We start from the raw sequence: 15,539 nt of genomic DNA on the forward strand, positions 1-15,539 counted from the left end.
ATTACTTAATTAAATGACTAAATCATATTAAAACATTCAAAGTAAGAATATCGGTCTACTCAACATTTAAAACTATATTACTCCAACCTACGGTTGCAACCCATAGCCTTATCACATATAAAAATGTGATAGCATGACAAAAAGGCAAAACATTCATTACCACCGATGCATAGATCCACGTACTCCAGGAAGCATACATAAACCACCCATGACATTGGGAAGGATAGGCGAACGTCAAAGGAAGGTGGCACAATATTTTAAGAGGGTGGAGAATCCACATATACCAAGGACAACAAAGAGAACGCACACGTCACATAACGAAGGACATCGAAGAAAAGAGATTACATGCCTGCACCGATCCACATATTCCGAGAGCTTACGTAAAACCATCCACGTTGGCGGGAAAGGATAATCTCAAACCATAAGTAATATTTAAGCTGCTATGACATCAAATCGAGAGAGCAATCACAAGGGGAAGAAAGGTGATCAGATAATACAAGCGACCAGCAAGTTATATTCTGCACTCATCAAGGAGGTCGTTCAATCATATAAAGCAGAGCAGACAATGTGTCTAAGGCTCACGTCATCGATAGTAAAGGTATAAAGGAATCTCACATAGAGGTTAAAAGGTATTAATACAATGTTAGTGTAGTGTAGGAATATTTAGTGATAAGAATTAATGTCATACTTAGAAACATGTGGATATAATATTGTGTTTAGCTATTTTATAATAGAATTATTACTAATGCATAGTAATAGTATTATTATCAATTTAGATTACATAAATTAAATGAAAGAATTCTTAGGAGTGTTATTAGAACTTGTAATTGCTGCATATTAGTAAGAAATTAGACCATATAAATATATATGATTATAAGAAATAATTGTAGGCTAAAATAAGATAAAATGTAGAAGATTGGATAGACAAATCTCGTAGACCTTAAAGGTAACCTTCAAGAAGATGGCTAACTAATCAAGGGTCGTCTTACGGAACACAAAGGGTCCTCACAGAGGACTATGACGCTTGACTTGAAAGGTAGTTTTAGGGAGGAAAGCCGACTAATTGAGGATCATTCCTTGGGACACAGAGGATCCTCCCAGAGGGTTAGAAAGCATGATTAAAAGGATCTTTAAGGGTGTGTAGAAATAATGGAATTTCTTGATTGTCAATCATTAGAATTCAATTTAATAGACAATGTTGCTAATAAATTCCATTGGTAAAGTTGGCCCAAGGAGTGGGGACATTACATTGGTTCATACCCATACAATGCTTTAAAAGAACTCATCTTGATTGACATGCAACGTGTGGTGTTGTAGCAATATTCAGCAAGATGCAACCATTTTATCCATGTCTTATGTTAGCTAGTAACATAATTCCTCAGTTACCCCTCTATCCACTTGCTAACAATTTTTCTTTGCCAATCTGTTTGAGGGTGGTAGCTTGTACCATGTGAATTATATTCCCGCAAATTGGAAAAGATCTTGTCAAAATAAGCTAAAAAATCAGTACTGCCAATGTTACTTGGAAGATCATGTAATCTGAAGATTTATTTGAAGAGTATTTCAACTATTTATGAAACTCGATGTTTGGTGAATACTGCCATAAGTGTGCGTACTTGGTGAGCTGATCTAGAAGACCATGCAATCTGAAGTTCTTTTGAAGAATATTTCGGCTACTTGTGGAGCTCGATGTTTGGTAGATATATCATATTGCCATTAAGTGTGCATTCTTGGTTGGCTGATCTATCACCATGTGAGAACCACAACAGTTTCTAACTTTACCAAGCCATAAATTTTCTATGAAAATGAAACGTTTGTCTTGAAATTTGATACTTAATGAATTTCCATGAATTTTTCAAATAGATTGCCATGGAAGAAATAATATCACAAATAAGATATTCTAGAAATGAAATAGAGCTGCAATGATTCTTTTTGAGTATTATATATATATATATATATATATATATATATATATATATATAATTGCAATGCTTTCCACTGACCATTCATAACCGGAGATCCTCAAGATTTTATTATAAAATCTGGAAATGTATGGCTATGAACCTATAGATAACAGCTGGTAATGAATATCCAATGCCGGTAATAATTGCAATGGCTGCCACAATCAATTCTGAAAATGCCCTAAAAAAATCTGCACTAAACCAATGTATCTTTCAATTTGCTATTAGTATTCTCAAAACCCTTCAATAAACTTCACAAATCTGCTCAAAAATGCTTGAAACCTGATTGATAATGGCTGCAATAATATATTTAGCATCTGCAGCTGATAAACCTTCAAACATATGCTCAAAACCTCATCCAAAATCATCAAAACTTCACCAATTAAGCTCAAATATGACCGCAGTATGTAGCCAATCCTTTAAGCAATCTTCAGCTGATTTTCCGCAACCTTTGATAGCTAGATCAATGAGAGTTTTTGTTCCCAATAATCAAATATGGTTGAAGCCCTAGCTGGTTCCTTCTCCAAGCAAGAATTCCAAAAAGCATAAGTCATCAATATTGAGATCAATTTTATTCCTTGGGACTTCATAAATTCCTCAATAAAGTTTGATTCATGAGGCTTCACGAATAAGTTTCTTTACCCCTCTCAAAATAAGTCATTTAATGCTTCATTAAATATGTCCCTTGGCATTGTTCACTTAAATGACTTAATAATTAACACTTATAATTGCTTTTATGTTGACAATATATTATGTCATAATAAAGGAATACTTTTCATTAAGTATAATGGACCTCACTTAATAACACTTTGTGAAGTTAAATAATAACTTTATAATATAACCATAATAAATAATATAATTAATGCCATTATATTTTAAAAATCTTACTGATTACTCATTATCTCTCTGTCTTGTCTGAAGTTGCAAGTCAACCACTATTTCCACTACGCAACCGTCTTACTAAAAATAGTAAGGGTCCCTCTCCATCAACCACTGACTTACTGACTAATTCCTGAATACCTGATCAAGTCAATGCTGCCAAGGGCCGTCACTGCACTTGAGACTGGTCTAGGTGCCCTGCCAAATATAGAAATGTTGGCTAGATGACTTACTACAAATAGTAAGTGTACAGATCTGAACCAAACAAAAAGCAATCCTAAACAATTATAATCTCTGAAAGGCGTAAAAAAAAACCTTTTGCTTTGCCAACTAGGACCCTCCAACCATCAATCTTAGCCTATGAGGGCCAATAATAGGCTAATCCAGTCATAAACCATATAAACCCAAAAAGGGGGCATTACACACAGCATAGATGCGATCCTTCACCTAAGATTTAGGTATCCCTATTATGAAGTCCATGGAGATGCTTTCCCATTTTTTATCTAGTATGGTAATGGCCCCAACTAAGACTTCACTTTATTTACCCTAAATTTCCCAACTAGGATTTTTGTTGTGCTTGGGAATGACAAAATTATAACATTCTTCACTGCCAATTTCCACTGATTAACGTACCTCATAATGCATTTAAATCAGATTAAATTAAGAAACAATTATTAATTCATTATACATTTGAGAGTTAACATACCTACACCCCAATTCCTTACTTTTCCGCTAATGCACCCTAAAAAGGATGACGAAATTACTATGATAGAGCACGTGAATTAGTCTACCAGTGGGCTCCCCAATGTTCTTACCCATCTTGGAACATACCTATCATGTGACCGAAATTACTCTGCCTCTCCTACACAAACCCCTTATCCTCTCGATGATATTAGTGAGTGATTAAGGAATTGGCTAAGTATATAATATTGTCTTGTGTGTTACAAAATAATATACATATATAAAATATAACACACACACATATATGTATATATTAGATCATATAAGGATCCCTTATCTTTAATAGAATTCAAATGTAGTATTCTATAATTCAGTATTAATTCATAGATAAGATACAACATATCAGTATGCTGGCATACAATACTTGTCAGCCATATAATATAATATGCTTTCTCTTTTGATGAGAAGAGTGAATACCAAAGATAAATAATAATTTCCTTACTGATCCTTAAATTTGATGAGTCAAATATATTTAATAACTTCTGATCCTTTCCTTCTTCAGAGGATAGATTTGATATTTATTATATACTTTATCCTTCTAAAAGGTTGCAGCAGTTAAGATATGGTTTATGCCTCTCCATATTCACCACCTTTTATTACTAATCGCAACTCTGGACTTTTGTATTTTGAACTTCACATGATAATTGCCTTCATTCTATTATGATTAATCTTTGCTTATGATCGCTATTCTATCATGTCCTTTCATTAAGAATATCAATTAGTTGAAAGATGGCTTCCTTAATCAATGCTATAAATGATGGCTTGGGTTTCCTTGGCTATTGCATTTGTTTGAGCCCTCATGTCCCTTACTAAATTGATATTGTATGGTTGCTTACTTCCACTAGTATTTGATCGGTACGTGTCCATTTTGTAACAATATTTATGTACTCATATTTGATAATCTCTTGATTTCTATAGTTAGTCGATGTCCTTCATCAAACAGAACACTCTTCTTGTAGAAATACTATGATATTAAGCACTAACAGCATGCCTTAATACACCCAGAAGTCACACCTTTCCTAGTTACTTATTATCATTGCATGGTATGTTATCAGCATATTAATCTCAATTAGATACTGATCATGAATTGAAACCTTGAGTTAGTTTATTGCAAGACAACAATGAACGAATGACATTGATTCTCTTAATCAATTCCTATAGACACATCCACCTTAAGATAATCATGAGATATACAATTCATTCCCTTGCTGATGTAATTGTCTTATATTCTTATTTTATATTTGAATTCTATTATACTTATTTGTTATTCAATCTTATTAATTATTATTAAATCTCATTTCAGAGAAGGGGATATCACATATAAGTAAGGGTCATAAAAGACCCGTTGGGTGGCTTTGCTAAGTTTTTTTCTTTGAAATATCATGCATTATTGTACATGCTTTAGGACATCTCTCTTGACACCTTTCCAAAGATATTTCTCCTATATTTTCTTGTAATTTTTATAATACCCTTGGTGGCCTGTGTTTACCATACAAGTAAAGAAAATGATCGCATACAGACAATGAACACGAATAGCAGAATATTATTCGCAATAGTAGATTATTCCTCCTTTACAATGATCCCAGACGGGATATAAATACTACCGCCGAACCTTCCCGAAGGAGTCCGTCGGCCACAAATATTCTATCCGCTACAAACTATTTACTGACGATGTAGTATGGTGAGTATTCCCGCCTGTCACGCGGGTGACCCGGGTTCGTTCCCCGGCAACGACGCCAAATGTTTACCGTACAGGTAAAGTAAATGAACGCATACAGACAATGGAATATAATAGCAGAATATTATTCGCAATAGTAGATTATTCCTCCTTTACAATGATCCCAGACGGGATATAAATACTACCGCCGAACCTTCCCGAAGGAGTCCGTTGGCCACAAATATTCTATCCGCTACAAACTATTTACTGACGACGTCGGCTACAGAATACCGAAACACCGCCGGACCGTTGGCTATAGATTAGAAAATACCGCCGGAACCATCCAGTCGGCTAACAGCCTGCCAACGGATTGTTGCATTACTACTTCATGATTTTATCCTTCATCCTTGAGCTGGGCACAAGGATTATCCTATCCTTATATAGGATAATCTCTTCAATTACTATGTACCCTTTGGAAAACCCTTCTAATATCTTGCTGGCCTATGGGTCTTTGGCATACGCTGCAACAATGCTAGTATTCCAATCTTTGGGGATGCTTGTTATGGTGCTCAAATAGGGTCATCTAGACAAGGCGACTGCTACCACGTTATTTGTCCCTTTTACGTACTCGATTTCAAAATTGTAAGCTTCTATTTTCCTTATCACTTATATTGGCGGTCATTTAGATCTTTCTAGTTTATAAAGAACCTTAAGTTATTATGATCTATCTTGACATTGAATTTTTCACAAACCAAGTAGTACCAACATTTGGCAACATTTCTTTATCATAGATGAAATAGCGTTTCTTGGTTTATGTAAGCTTGCGGCTTTTAAATGCTACGAGATGCTAATTTTGCATTAAAAATTGCTCCAGTTCCTTCCCCACTAGCCTCACATTGTAGTTCGAAGGGCAAGGTAAAATCAGTGATAGCTAGAACAAGGCAAAACTCATTTCTTCCCTTAGTATTTTTGAAGCTTGTTGAGACAATTCACTAAACACAAAGGCGCCCTTTTTGGTCATGTTTGTGAGTGGTAAGGCTATTCTGGAGAATCCTTGTAGAAAACATCTATAGTAGTTGCATACTCCCACGATATCTCTTATTTGTGTTAGGGTTTTGGCTTTTGGCTTTTCCTTAGAAGCTAGATTTTTCTTCATATACATGTATCCCTTGCACATTGATACCGTGGCCCAGGAGAAGAATCTCTTCCAAGCCAAACTCGCATTTTGGAATGTTTAGGACTTCCTCAATATATTTGAGATGTTCTTCCCATGTCTTGTTGTAGATAATAATGTCATATAAAATTTATGATTCATACATGACGCAAATGTTGTTGGGACATTTGTTAGTCCTCCAGGTAGGACCAAGAACTCAAAATTCCCATAATGTCATCAAAAAGTTGTTTAAGGAATGTCTACTTTTCTCATCCTTATATGATGATATTGAGATTGTAAGTCAATTTTGGAGAAGTATTTGGCTTCATTGAGTTCGTCAATTAAGTTGCACCTGTAGACACCTAAATTTGATTACATCGCTTTAGTAATCCTATTTAGTTATCTCTAAAGGCATCATTAATTAAATTCCTATTTAATTAATCCTTTGCCATCCCCTAGCTGATTAATTTAATAAATCATCTATAGTCCTAATTGATAAATCAAATGACCTATTATTTATCAATTAAATCCTATTCTTCTGTCTAATTCCAAAAATCCCCATTTATTAAATAAATCTATTTGATAAATAAAATCCTCAAATTCAAAAAAACCCTAACCTATCTCTAATCCTCCATTTAGCCTAATCCACCCCATCCACCCATACTAACCAAGCTTAGCCACTAACTCACCCACCCTCATTAATGCCATCCACTTGCACATCTCTAACATCCCTAATCTAATCCTAAACCCAAGCCTAATCCACCCCCTAATGTTGTCACATTCCTTAAACAAGTTTAAGACTTTCCTAATCCAAACCAAAGTCTCCCCTCAAAAAAACCCAACCACTAAGTCATGAGTGCTCTTACAAAACATAAAGACTCTTACACCCATCTTCCACACTCTTCCCTCTTCCACACTCATTCCTCTTACATCCCTCTTACATACTCAACCCCACTCATCATGCCCTTAACCAACCCTTAACCCTACCCTCTCACACTCATCCTCCTTGTGACAAGTGTCACCTTCCCATTGGTGCTAAACAAGCACAATCCATGTGCTCCCCTTTGAGTGCATCTTAGCCCTCCTTAAGCCTTCATCCATCCTTGCATCTAAGCCCTCCATCCCTCTACCCCTTAGCCTATAAATTGAATCCCATCCCAAGCCATTTCATCAACAATCTTTGAGCTAAAGTTACCATGCTATTTTGAGAACCAAAGCCATCAACCATACCCTTATAATGCCAAATTGAGAGCTCACAAAGCTACCAATTTGCCATTACCCATCTCCATTGAAGCAACTTTTGAGCATCTTGAGCATACATCCACAGCAAAAGGACACATCTACAGAATCAAGAAAGCATGGAGTGTTTTCTCTCGTGAGGTTTGCACTTCTTATTTTCTTTCTTAGTCTAAGCATATATGTGAATTTAGTTTTTGGTTTGTGAATGTTTACTTTATTTGTTAATGTTCTTTGCATACTGATTCTGGTTCTACAGCACCATCCTTCTTAGTAGCTGTACAAATGATGCAAATGATTGGAACTAGGTTAAATATTTCCCATTTCTAATAGTTCCTTAATAATTTTTTAAATCTATTCTTTGAACTTACAGGGGCGCTAATAGGGTGTGGTGATCACACGTTTCACCCCCTCTTCCAGTTCTACTTGATGCTCAAATCCTCTTTATGAGGCTGGCCCTAGGATAATGTCACCAAATTCTTTCTTTTATTTTCTCAAGATGAGTTGAGTGTGAATGTGGATTGTTTTTCCATGGGTGTAAGTCTCATCAAGGATCATAGGTTGACCAGCCCACTCTTCTTTCCCATGTCTAAATATTCTTTCCATTCTTTTGTTGGAGACTACTTTTAGGGATCCATAGGCTAACCCTTCCAAGGTGTCTTCTTGTCCTCGTGTTGTAAGAAAATTTTCAAGTTCAAAGATCAATCATGAAGCATCACAGGGAGTATAACCAAGGGGTGTCTAATATTGCATGGCATCTAATGGTACTGCATAGAAATATTCTTTAATGGGGTGCTTCGGGTTTTACTAATGTGATTTTAATTAAGGAATTGTTTTAGTAAATCTAACTAGAGCTCCAATAGCTATGGTTGTTGTGAATCCTATAAAGTTTTCACTCTTCAACTTCATTCTTGCAACTATTTTTTCATCAATGAAATTGTAGGACACCCCACTATGCACTAGGGTAATAACCTTATGTTGTTTGAGGGTGCTTTTGATTTTAAATGAGCAGTGCTTGGAGGCAAAGTTCCTTGCTCTTCATCTTAAAACCGTACCTTCTTGCTAGGGTTTTCTTTGATCTCATTGTTAATGGTTGCTTCCATTTTTTGGGCCTGACCTCCCTTCCCACATACATGTCCATGTTCCCATGGTTCTTTACATTTGAATCACAAGTTCTTCCTTTTTAGTTCATCTCATTGTTTTGGGGCATTTCAATCTTGGCACGCATGTATTCCCAAACCTCATTACAACGGAGGCATGTGCTTCCTCAACATCCCCACCTACACCTTTCATCTTTGCAAGGATACTTGGAATGTGAATTCGAGGTCAAATTTCTATATCTATCTTTTGATAGGTTAATTTCAAATCACATTGTCTTTTGAATTGCTTCTTCCAAGTTTGTTAACTCCAAGGCACTCAGTATACATGAATCGATTCTTTCAATCCCTCCACGAATAGGTTATTGTCATGTCCCCAAGTTGTGACATTAAAAATATGATTAAAATAAATTTTAATTAAAGATTAAGATTTATTTATCAAATACATAGCAGTTTACAAGTATAGAGGGATACCAATATAGACAACACGTCAATATTGTAATAATATTATGTCATCAAGAATGAAGAACATGTCATGACTGAGATATGTGACCAATGAGAGTTTGTATATCATTGTAGCCGACTAAGCCATTCATATATTGACAAAGATAGAGGACTATACAATATCAATCGCGCAGAAGACAAACAGTTGAACAACCAGCCATGTGGTGTTTACATGTTCGGGAGTTGACAGGAAAAATGTAAGCACGTGGATAGTAGCAATTACGGAGACCATCATTTAAAGATAAGTAAGCAATGAGAGTTATAGTTTGATGACAGACATTTCACTTAGCATCTGCAGGAACAAACACCATACCAAGATGATAAACCTCATGAAATCACTCAATGATATTTGGTATCGATGAGATGATTGGCAGCGATAAATATGTGGAGGGAATAGAATGACAATCACGCAGTCTCAAAGAAAAAACTATACTATCCATGAAGGGTTATCAGCACTTATGATCAGAGACAGCATGTAATGGACAATACAATTTGCATTACAAGTGATGGACACTTCATTACACATGGACACATGAAGACAAGTGAGGAGAGAATATTAATCAATGATATGAACCTGGGCAGTGACTTGGCATCAATTAGTAAAAGACTAATTGTATGTTAACACACCAACATTATGAAGGTAAGCAGCAATTAGTCAAGGGTGCAATTTAAGTAGCAGTTATGGATAGACATGAGTCATGCCTTTTGGCATCATGTCTTATCACTCCACTGATAATATATAGAAGTATTCAAAATCAGTTCAATGAAAGGAAGATGAGAATTGATATTTAATAACATATATGTTCTCTTGTGTAAGTGCTTGGTTAAGAGTATAGAAGGTTGCTACAGCAACTGCTGGTGCAAGTTATTCAATTATATATCAGAAACAGCACCCGTTGTCAAAGCACAACCAACCATTGCTATATTAGAGACAGCTTCACCAATCAGAGAATCAGTGCATAAACAAATCAAGAATATCAGAGACGGTCTATATCTCTGCCAGTAAACATCATATCAACCTGAATATGCAGCATGGATCAAATTAGAAAGACCAGAGACAGCCATTCAGGTTATTGAGCACATTCTACATTGTTATCTTAGACAGCCTCTTCACATTTGTACACTACATTCTTGAAAGTATACTATACAAAGATTCAGCATTTGCATTTGGAATTACCAGTAATGTATATTTCCTTGATATTATAATTGTAAATGCATTTGTATATTTAATCAATTGCATTATTTACTACTTTATAAATTGAAGTTTGGATCAATAAAGCAATTATTTAAGTAGGAACTATACAAATTCAGTAGTGTCTCATAAATAGCCAAAAAAGGGACATTACAGTAACTGAGTCTCTCTTGACAGATTTCCAGTACCATTACAGCTAACTATTGGAATTCAGTGGTGATGCAGAGAGTCTAGAGTTGTTCTAAGTTTGCCTTAGGGGTTTTCACTATTTAGGCTTCTTCTCCTTGGCACCATCCAATGGTTCAACCCTCTTGCCTTTCCCACAGGCTCCAATACAACAACAACTTGGTCTTGGCCCTTCTCCTTATGACCAACCCTTTGAGCAATTCAATCTCCCTCTTGGAGATACAACTTCTCACATCAAGCCTACCCCAAGAACAAATCAAGTCAACCCTAAACCCTAGCACCTTAGGATCGTTTTACCATTCTTGTTGGTTTAGATTGTGTGGGTCTTCTCCAGGCCCCTAGTATCTCATCCTATTCACTTGGAGCCAACTCAACACTGTCTCAAAATCCGAATTGCACAGTTAGGCCTAATAGGAGATCTAATGACTATAAGCCCTCCCAATGCTGTTTTCAGCCTTTGACTCTGAAAGTTCCTGAACAAGCCCCCAGACAAATGGCATTTCTGAGTACCCTTGTGGCCCATATTGGCATATACAAAATCTCAAAATACGATCCAGGTCTTGGAGTTGACTGGGTCAACCTAAAATGCTTGTTGTTAGGCCTAAGGGCTAGTCTTGGTTAGGGTCTCTGAGAAACCCTTACCAGTTGATGTTTTCTGGTCTTTCGTTCATTCCAACATGTTTGCACATACATGAGGGACCCCAAACAACCTTTACCCCAAGCCCACACAATCAATTTCTCCTACTGCAATTTGTTTTCTGTCTAAATCAGGCTTGTCACTTTGGGATGCAGCCTAGTTCTTCCTGCCAAAATTTGAGGACTGTATGAACTGCTCCAAAACCAAATACATCCTCGGGCCTAACATTTCCCACAAATTTGTCCAGAACCAACACTGAAATGTCAGGCTTTTATCATTTTTGTTCAGGACCTAGGGTTTTAATCTTCAAAACACCAGTTTTCACTAAATGCAATGGATCTCCTTCATCTGAGCACCAAATGACCCAAAATTTGTTGCAAAATGATGTTAACTCATTCAACTACACGATCACATGCATAGGATCATAGTTGCAAATATCTGTGATATATTAAATATATCGCAATATATTGTTTCAAGTTTGTTTGTCCAATTTTATCGCTGAATAAATCGCCAACGATACTTCCGTTGTATCGCAGCGATAATAACTCAAAAAAATTGCCAATCATAATTTTTTTTCTCTTAAATATCGGTCAACATTTATGTTTGACCAGTCTGAAAAACATTAGAAGATTCAGACGCATTAGATTCCAACTTTTCCTTTTATCTTTTAATTGATCTTCATTTTTGTTAGACAGAGCCATGTTTCTGTTAGACGGAACACAACACAATTACTAGCATTTTGGAGAACAAGGCAATTGAACATGACTGTGACTGAGAAGGAGGCGATAGAACACGATTGTGTCTGACAACAAGGTGATTAAACACAGTTGAAGAACAAGGCAATTACTAAGTCTGAGGAACTAAGTCTGTGCATGCAACGAGGGGTGCTGTATAGTATACATATAGAACATGAAATGCTAGTTATGAAATGATGTTTCAGTAGAACATACCAAAATAAAATATTTGAATATAGCAAAATTGCAACATGAATTAGAACCATTGAACATTCAACTTAGTAACATATAACATACCCAATAGTAACATTCAAAAATCAAAATTCAAGTAGCAATCCCAGTGGCAGCATGGGACAGTTAGTTCGAGATTTAGGAGGGGGTGCGAGTCCCCGTGTTACACTGGTGTATATAGTATACTATAGTGTATAATATTATACTATATTCATTAATTTAATAAAAAATTATATTATGCAGTATGTTTAATATTTATTAGTTTAATAAATACAGTTTATAAAATTTATACTATTTATTTTGTGAGTGTATATTAGTGATTATTAAATATTTAATAAACAATATAATTTTAATTTTGTACTAATTTAGATTTTCAAATGTTCGATAAAAGTGTCCATTTATTGCCAAATTTTTCACCGAGTTTTTGGCAATTCTAAGATTTCCAAAAATTTTGGGCTGCCCGAGATTGCCGAAACCAAGTTTTTCAACTATGCATAGGATTTTTGAATGAATCAGATAAGGAATGCACCAAAGCATGACAAAGGAAATTTGCACCAAAAATGTCTAAAACAATCCTCAAAACCCTATTTGAATCAACCATACTGGTCTTATTTACCCTTCCTACAACTATCCCAACTGATTCCAACAGAAATTTGAATTAGTTGGCTCTTGGGGAGCAAATTTGCAAAATGTTGTCAAAGTTGTTCTTGACAATATCGACAACTTGTTGTCCAAAGTTGCATTTGGGCTTAGAACCAAATCAAATCAGTACAATATGATTCTAAATGACCCAAATAGGCATGAAACAACATATGACACTTCCTACCAACCTAGGGTGGCCATTGACCAAGTTTGACCATGGGGACCTATAAGCAGCAAAGTCTATTACAAGTGACAAAATGGCTCTTTTTTCCTTATTACATAGCAACATTATAAAAAAGGGTCTGTAATAGACCTTATTACAACTTGTAAGATCCCAAGGCCTCCTTGGACCCTTAGGATAAGTTTGGATGCCCTGCACCAAGTGGCGAACTCTTACAGTGTTCCTTGCTGCTTTAGTTGAGTTAATTTTTAGTGCCATTGTGGATGCCTTCGATCAAATCTCTTGATGATTTTTTGTGTAAATTTGTCATAAGTAGTTCTGTGCTGGCACCCTTGGGTAATAAGGCCACAGTGCCACAACTTATGGGTTGTTCCCATCAAATGGAGCACAATAAATTTTATAGCATTATCCACAATCATGGGTCTTACTGAAAGATAAGTGTTCAACTTTTGGACCCATGAACATGTCACGATTTTCCCCCATTTATCAAAGCTAGGAAGGGTTATCTCACCCTTTCCTTTAGGTCATTGTTAGGTTATCCCTTTGTTTCCTTATTTGGGGCAACTTTCATTTTGGCATCAAATTAATCCCTAAAAGAGGCATTTCTCCTAAATTTGGGGTTAAGTTCAAAGTATGCTTCCATAGTCTCACTAACATTATTCAAGGCTTGTGAGCAATCATCAATCCAACATAAGAGTTATTTTATATTATTTTTGTTTAATTATATGGGGGCATGCTAGGACGGGGTCCTTAGTCTTGTCACTTTTAAGTAAGGGATGGGGTTCTTCGGTTCAACAGTTATGCAAAGTATTTTTGAAGAAATCATAATTTGATCAACTTTGGGTATTGTGCTATGATCCATCGACATAAATATATATCATACATTTGTAATCCTCGATAAAATTATTAGCAGATTTTGGGGTAGTAATATCATTTAGAAGAATATCCCGAAAGGGTACATATAATTAATATCAGGGCATCAATCCTACCACCTAGTGGGGTAAAGATAAAATAGATGTATTCTAATTGAAGACAATTGAAGATCTAGGGAGGGAGCCTTTGTACAATCATACCACAAAACTCAAACTAGGGAACATGGGTTCATATAGGAGAAGAAATTCTAAAGGAATCCTAATTTGTGATAGCTTTAGGACAAGCAAATTTGGGAAGGGTGAACTCTAGTGTCCCCTTTTACAAATGAGGTTTGATACTAAACAAAAATAATATAAAATTAGAAATTAACTAAGTTCGATGAATGGTCACAAGGCATGAAATAAAGAGTTATGAATATTGAAGGATTAAGGTATAAATCAGAGATAATTCTATGAGAAGAGGACATTAAGGAAGCAATCAATCAATTTCGAAAAAATTAACTATTCTCAAACGACAACAATTAAGGATAAATAGTTGTGATTCTTAGAAAGAACAGAAATCATGAATGGTTGTGACTCCCTCAAGAATGAATATAAAAGGGAGAATCTCTCCTTGGGAGGATATCATCAAGCAAGTAATATATAAATCATAAGTTAGGAATCAAGGAATCAATTTGGAAATAAATTATAATTCGCGAAGGCCGCAATGAAAGGTGGTGACTCAATTCTTATTGAGGATGGTGACTCTTTCACTGAAAAGGGGACATCAATCAAAGAAGCATCATTCAAGCAATCATCAATCATCATTCCCTCAAGAACTCAAGCAAACAAAGCCGTATGCAACAAAAGAAAATCCATTCATCAATCAATTCAATCATTCAAATATCAATCAATCATGCACACATCCATCATTAAATATCAATCATTCAAACATCAACAGTCAAGCATCAATCTTTCAACATCAAATTAGCAAATCATTCAATCATAAATTTAGACAACAAATCAGTATATGAATTCAGAACTTTAAATTAAAAACTAGTTATCACAAGGAGAGGCATCAATAGGGACCTCATCATATGCAAATTCTACACCTAAAACTCCTATTGAGAATGATATTGTTCCTCGACAAGAAATATTACCATCCTATTCGAGAGTACCCATATGGCTATCTAGAAACTTTGATTATAGAAAAAGAAAACAATTGTAGATTGTCAATATCGATGGGTAATATATATCACTATGATGTGGATTGAACTCATTTATCATGTATTAGCGAAGGAAAACTACTTACAAATTCTCCAAATTCAGTTTTATGTATTTTTGCATTTTGTATATTATTTTATGAATTTGCGTTTTTCAGTGTACAAAATTTTTGCAAATCCCAAATCTCAGTCAAAACTTGGATCAGCCAAGTTTTTTCCGAGTCCAAGGCTTTGAACTATGATCTAACATTTGCATATCATTAAACAATGTAACTTCTAGGCTCTGCAGTTTACATTATAATAAATTTGACTTCTGTGTGTATTTCATGCATTCTGAGTATGATATATCCTCGCTCACAAATACCATCCATATTAGAAATCATGTTTACACATTACAGGAAGGTGAACTTTTCTGATTAAATTCACCCACTTAC

At 35.4% G+C, this 15,539-nt stretch overlaps 1 protein-coding gene across 1 annotated transcript in view; it reads right to left on the bottom strand.

Moving 5' to 3' along the window:
- RPL9 (ribosomal protein L9) overlaps window positions 1–15,539 on the bottom strand; it is a 91,989-nt gene that overhangs the window by 44,005 nt on the left and 32,445 nt on the right. The window lies entirely within an intron of this gene.

This window comes from Cupressus sempervirens, chromosome 1 (genome assembly GCF_028749045.1).
Source record: "Cupressus sempervirens isolate cs-2001-9-10 chromosome 1, ASM2874904v1, whole genome shotgun sequence".
Classification (NCBI taxonomy): domain Eukaryota; kingdom Viridiplantae; phylum Streptophyta; class Pinopsida; order Cupressales; family Cupressaceae; genus Cupressus; species Cupressus sempervirens.